General features: G+C 42.9%; 1 long non-coding RNA gene across 1 annotated transcript; it reads right to left on the bottom strand.

The window, feature by feature from the left end:
* Nucleotides 1-384: 384 nt before the first annotated feature.
* On the bottom strand, nucleotides 385-2,301 carry LOC138820232 (uncharacterized). The gene is made up of 2 exons (XR_011369793.1): nucleotides 2,127-2,301; nucleotides 385-1,026 (listed from the first exon to the last, which is right to left on the bottom strand). It is a non-coding gene; the product is annotated as an uncharacterized lncRNA (long non-coding RNA).
* Between the last annotated feature and the right edge of the window lie 4,094 nt (nucleotides 2,302-6,395).

Below are 6,395 nucleotides of genomic sequence, written 5' to 3'. Positions count from 1 at the left end.
TAGTCAGTTCCCAAAGTCCTGGCCATATCTTGTGTGACTTGGGAAAAAAATGCTGCGACAGTGTCACTTTGAGCTAAACCAAATTCCCCCACCCCCACTGGGATACTTTCTTTCTTTTTCTTTCTTTCTTTCTTTGTTTCTTTCTTTCTCTCCTTTCTTTCTCTCTTTCTTTTCTCTCTCTCTTTCTTTCCTTCCTTCCTTTTTTCTTTTGCTGGTACTGAAACCTTAACTCAGGGCCTCACTCTTGTAAGATTTTCTGCTCAAGGCTGGCACTCAACCACTTGAGCTATATCTCTATTTCCAGCTTTTTGCTGGTGATTGGAGCTAAGAGTCTCAGTGTTAGGAAAATGGAGGAGAAAGGAAGGGAACAGGTCAGACTCCATCTTCCACAGGCAAGGACTGTTTATTGAGATAGAGCAGCAAGGGATACAGCTTTTCTGCAGGCTTGGAACTGTGTATAAGAACTGGGAGAGGGGCTGGGTTTCCTGAGGTCTGAGCAAGGAGGTTAATGAGAAACCCATTAGGTCTAGGGAGGTGGGGAGCTTTTCAGTTGGGCCCACAATGGAATGCTTACAGCTAGGCTTAGATAGATTGCCCTGCCTGCATCAAGCAGTCTGCACTTATCTTTGGTGGCTTGCCTGCTATCTGTTTGCACCTGGGAAAACAGGGTGGGGGTCAATCCTTCATAATCTATCTTTGGATACATAGAAAGAATGGGCCAAGAGGCAAGTCCTTCATATAGGGTCTTTGGATACATAAAAGGAGTGATCTAAGTAGGCAGCAATATGGAATTATGAGAACAAAGCAGATTCCCATCATTTGAAACCCAGAAGGACTATAAAAAGTTGAAGGATATTGTGGTCTTTTCTAGCTACTTCCTGTTGACATGAGGGCATTGAGGAGTCACTGTGGCTGAGGTCTTCAGGGTCCAAGTCTGTGCTGAGCAGGGCAGGGTGGTGTAAATGAAGCCTTGGTGGCTGGAGGATGGCCTGGACATGCTCCCAGTAGTGTCCAGAGACTGTTATCCTGTTAAAGAGAAACATGAAAAAGTGAGATCAGTCAAAAGCCTGACAAGGTAGTAGGAACAGTTGATACGAATGACAGGAAAACACACCCCGGCCACAAGCCAGAAAAGTTCTATTTGGAGCATAAGGTCATAACCAGTAAGAAGCTAGGGCTGGATTGGAGTCGCTAGGGGCCTGGTGAGAGGCCTTGATCATTTCCTGTAAATAGCAGGTAACAAAGGCAAGAAAGTAAGTACCTGTCCAGCTAGAACGTGGACAGGTATGGACATTAGATGGGGAAGTGCCATGTCACCCCCTGCGGAGTTTGCATGAGAGATCTCGCAGACAAAGCATAAGCTTCAAGGAAGCATGCCTGCAGGAAGGGGAGTGTTGGTTCAAGGCTTCCCATACACTTGGCTGCACCTTTATAGCCTCTACCTTTATTCTTATTATATTCATCTTGGCTGTACATTCGTTGTCTTTATTCTCGTTTTGGCTATTTTTCTATTGATCCAAGAACAGGGCATGTTGTTCCTTTCCAGTCCAATAGAGACGGCTTCTCTGAATAATAAAGACTAGGACCAAAGATTAAATGTGGGCAATGCCCCAATCAATCTATCATCTGATATGACACTGCCTCCAGAAACTCCTACAACTTCACAAGCAGTTTTGCGACTCACTCATAGTAAATATAGAAATTTAAAATTTCCAGATATGTTACAACAGGCAGAATTAATGAATTAAACTAAGCTAGAAGGAGTTATCCCAGAAGCACAGAGAGTTCTAGAAAAAGGGACCCCTGATAATAAAAGGAAAAGAAAGATTCCCTGAACAGTTATTGTTAGGTTTTTAAAAAGAGGTAGCTGAGTAAGAACAGCACCAGCAATGGTATCGATTCGGCACCATTTATGTTAGGTTTTTAAAAGAGGCAGCCGAGTAAGAACAGCACCAGCATGCACGTGGTATTCAGGTAAGGGGTAGGTTTATTCAGTAGACCTGCTGGGACCAGGCAAGGGTGGCACTCCACGTGGCTGGGAAAGGCCTGGGAATGAGAGAGAGCTGGGAAAGAGAGGAAAGAGCTAGAAAAGAGCAGAGAGAGGGGGTAAGAACAGTAGCACTCACATGGTATTCAGGTAAGGGGTAGGTTTATTCAGTAGACCTGATGGGACCAGGCAAGGTTGGCACTCCACGTGGCTGGGAAAGGCCTGGGAAAGAGAAAGAGCTGGGAAAGAGGAAAGAGAGAGGAAAGAGAGAGGAAAGAGAGAGGAAAGAGCTAGAGCAGAGAGAGAGCAGAGAGGGAGAGATAGAGCTAGAAAAGAACAGCAAGAGAGCATCTGGGCCTGCGCTAGGCCTTATGTAGGGTATGGGCGGAGAAAGGTGTGGCCACATCAAATTCAGATGTGACCTCAGCGGATGCAGATGTGACCTCTTCCAGGTGTCCCAGTTGCCTAGGTAACGCAGGTTCTGGGTGGAGACTTTGCTGCGAGGAGGGTGGAGTCTGCTAGCCATCCAGGAGCGGACCTTACAGTTATGACTAAGTTTAGTCCAGCTTACGTTATAGAGAATAGATGGTGGTTTCCCACAAAATATAAAGTTAGTGACACATTTCCTGAGCCGACGAATGAACCATTGCCTTATGCAGTAGCTTATAAAGATGAAAATAGATGGATTAATGTGAAAGGAAAAAGAGTGTTTTGGAACTCACTAGATTTTATGCAAAGATTAGGTAGATCTAGACCATTATGGTGTCTATTATCAAAACAACAGCAAGATAGTTTAAAACAACAATTAGAAATTTATGTGAACAAATATTGGGATTAAAATTATAGAAAATGGAGAATGCCTGACTCAACCTGGAAGTGGTTTTTAGGATGGTTTCAAAGGGACTTGAAAATATATGGAAAAAATAAAAAGAGTACAATATAAGTACAGCCCGGTCTTAGGTTTGTTAATTATTAAACATAAAAAGGCTGGATAGATGATGCATTCTATTAAACAATATGCTAGACTTGTTTCACACCACTTAGCTTAAACAGTTGGTGGGATAGTCATCAATTTTCATGTAATCCATTAACGCTTTGCTTTTCTTAAAAATTGATTACGTGCTTAAATAAATAAAGAATCTATGTCACAATCACACACTGTATAAAAATGTTAATTTTCCTCAATAAAGATACACTCAGATTCAACTCTTTTGAGTCTGTGTCTGTTTGTCACTTCGCTGACTCCTTGCCCACTTATCCCGAGATCCCTGTCCTGCAGGACCCAGTGCTCCAGACGAGCTGGTCCATTGCAGGGAAGTGTATTAAATATTTTCCTAGATTTCCTGGCTCTGATTAATTTTGAAAGGGTGACTCCATTTAGGATGTGACATAATCCCATCTTACTCCAGGACCAGCTTTTGTCCCGGGGGTCTAGATGCTTGTTGTTGGGATAGCACTGGGTTTGAACTCAAGGCCTGACACTGTCCCTGGGCACTTCTGCTCAAGGCTAGTACTCTACCACTTTGAGCCACAGCACCACTTCCGGAACTTTGTTCATTAATTAGAGTTGAGGTCTCTTGAGCCATGCTTCCAGCCTGGCTCTTTGCTGGTTAATTGAGAGATCAACTCCCAAGGATTTTTTTTTTTCTTTTGGTCTGCGCTGGCTTTGAACTGTGATCTACAGATTTCTCCTTACTCCCAATTAAAGCTCAAGGAGATCAAAGAGAAATATAGTTTTTAAGCAGGGCTTACCTAAAACTTATGAAGAATAAAAGTTAAATCTGACAAACTGAGAGTCACCTGTCCCTTTGTTAGTCTGACAAGCTCAGTAAACATGAGTTTTAAAGCTGCAACTGATTAAACAATCTACTTAGTTTTAACTGAACATAGCACTTTAGGATACTAATTACTTGGGAAACAGATATTAAACAAGGAAAAATGTCATTTGAGTTAAAAGATGTTGACTTGAAGGACCTTAACATAAACACTTAAGTGAACTTTGGTTTAGTTGCCACTTATTTTGTGTGACAAACTTAACCATGCATAAACAGTTACTTTCATAGATGGACATAAAGAATGAAATTCTAGTTTTCAGTGTAAATCACAGCCAACTTAATTACATACCCACTTTACTCAAGCTCTATCTTTTAAGACATATGCATACCATCTGCTACATACTCAAACTTTCTAGAGTTTGTTTTCTTCCCTTTTTCCATTTTGAAACAAACATTTTAAGACAATTCTTAGCACTTGAATTTATCTACCTGGGCTGGCTTTGAACCAGGATTCTCAGATCTCAGCCTTGGGTAGCTAGAATTATAAGCATGAACCACTAACATGCAGCTCTAAAATTTAAAAAGAACTTTTGCTACTTTGATGGCCTTTTCTTGGTACAAAATTCCTGACTTTTCTTTCTCTCTTTAGTACATACCTGTTTGTCTATGCAAACTATTCCCAGTTTGAGTTTGGAAGGGGCTTGTCAGTCAGGTCTGATCTGTTAGAAAAGGTTTGCAAAATCACTTGTTCATTATATCCCAACCAAGCAGAGGGTTAGGCACTTTGGAATGATGAGAAATTGATGTGTGAAATCTGATCCCAAATTTGGCTAGGGGAGTCAAGGGTGAAATTACAGATCAACTCCAATTACAATCATGGTGTGAGAACTGGGCAAGAGAGCTCCCTTCCATAAGGCAATAGACAGAGATAATTTGCCCCAATAATCAAAAGTAATAGAATTTAGTTAACCTAGGACATTCATAAGTATTGGAGTTTCCTCATGGGAGATGGAAAGTCTCCTTGGGGCTGTAGAGGGTGTCCGTGGCCTACTCAGTCCAAATTTGAGGTTGCTGTGGCTAGGGTTTTGGCTGGCTGTGGTTCTCACTAGGAGGTGGAGCTGTCAGGCCTCTAACGCCATGCTTCCTCTTCTGTTTCAGAGAGGAACTGGGACTGACAAGGCTACTAAGGAGTCCTTTGTAAAATGCCTTGGATTTTCACATTTGTGGTAGGGAGACTGTCCTGGATTGCCACCCTTCTCACTGGTCTTCTGAGCATATCCCCAATCATGTCTGTCAAAATTCTGGCTTGCTTTTCTTCTTTATCCTTCTGAGGTTTTTAAAAAGAGGTGGCTGAATAAGAAGTACACCACACACGTGGTATTCAGGTAAGGGGTCGGTTTATTCATCGTTCTGGCTGGCACCAGGCTGTGTTGGCACTCCTGGCACCTGGGAAAAGCCTGGGAAAGAGAGCGTCTGGCCTTGGGCTAGGGCTTATCTAGGGCAGGGGTGGGGAAAGGTGTGGCCACATCAAATTCAGATGTGACCTCAGCTGATGCAGATGTGACCTCTTCCAGGTGTGCCAATTGCCTGGGTAATGCAGGTACTGGGCGGAGACTTTGCTGCGAGGAGGGTGGAGTCTGCTTGCCATCCAGGAGGGGACCTTACAATCCTGTCTCTTTCTCCTCTGCTAGATCTCAATTGTTACACACCATAAAGGCATAAAGGTCCTGGATAGGACCTGAGTTTTAATAGTCCATGAACCAGTTGATCTTTTTTAACCTTCTGCCTAATATCTGATGCTGGATTGAAGAATAAAACATCAGGTCCCTAGCAAATGTTTAATCTGCCTCTCTCAGCTTTGAGAATTCTTTATCTATAGATATGCAGCATTTTGTAAGGATAAATTTCCTAGATATTTCCTCCAAGAAAAAAAAATCACTTTACCATGAGGTTTGGGATCCAAATGCAAATGTGTCTCAGTCTTCTGAATTTACCTAAATTGTCCTGACACTGTTGGACCTCAGCCACTGAGAAGGAGGTATGCATTCTAACTGGAGTCTCTAGCCTTACTACCTCTCAGAGCAACAATAGAATTGCCAGAGTTTGTGAGTAGGCCCTGATCCTGGAATGGGGAGGAGTTAAGTGTTCATGGGGATGGGGGGGGGAAGGAATGGAGGTTTCTCATGTGGGAAAGGCTGGAGTCCTCCTGAGACACAGGTGACCCTCCTAGAATGGGATCAGCAAGCATTGTTGGTCTCTTTCTCTTTTAGTTTTTCTTTCTTTTGACCTAAAAGTCCCCTTACAGAGGGAGAGATCTTGTGCAGTGTTCCAAAGGCCTATACTTTGAGTGCCCAAGTACATGTCTCCTTTTCCTCCTCCTCCCCACTCCCCTCATACTAGGACTTGATCTCAAAGCCTCACACCTTTGCTTAGCTTTGTTGGGGAAGACTAGCACTCTACCACTTGAATCACAGTTCTACTTCTAGTTTGTTTGATGTGTGTGTGTGTGTGTGTGAGTGTGAGTGTGTGTATGTACATGTCTGAGTGTGTGTGCACACACTGTTAGTAAAACGGAGGAGAAAGGAAGGAAACAGGCCAGACTCCATCTTCAAGGCAAGATTATTGAGATGAGA

Source organism: Dipodomys merriami, unplaced genomic scaffold (assembly GCF_024711535.1).
Source record: "Dipodomys merriami isolate MVZ:Mamm:240054 unplaced genomic scaffold, mDipMer1.0.p SCAF_85, whole genome shotgun sequence".
Classification (NCBI taxonomy): Eukaryota; Metazoa; Chordata; class Mammalia; order Rodentia; family Heteromyidae; genus Dipodomys; species Dipodomys merriami.
This window is presented reverse-complemented; position numbering and strand designations above follow the sequence as displayed.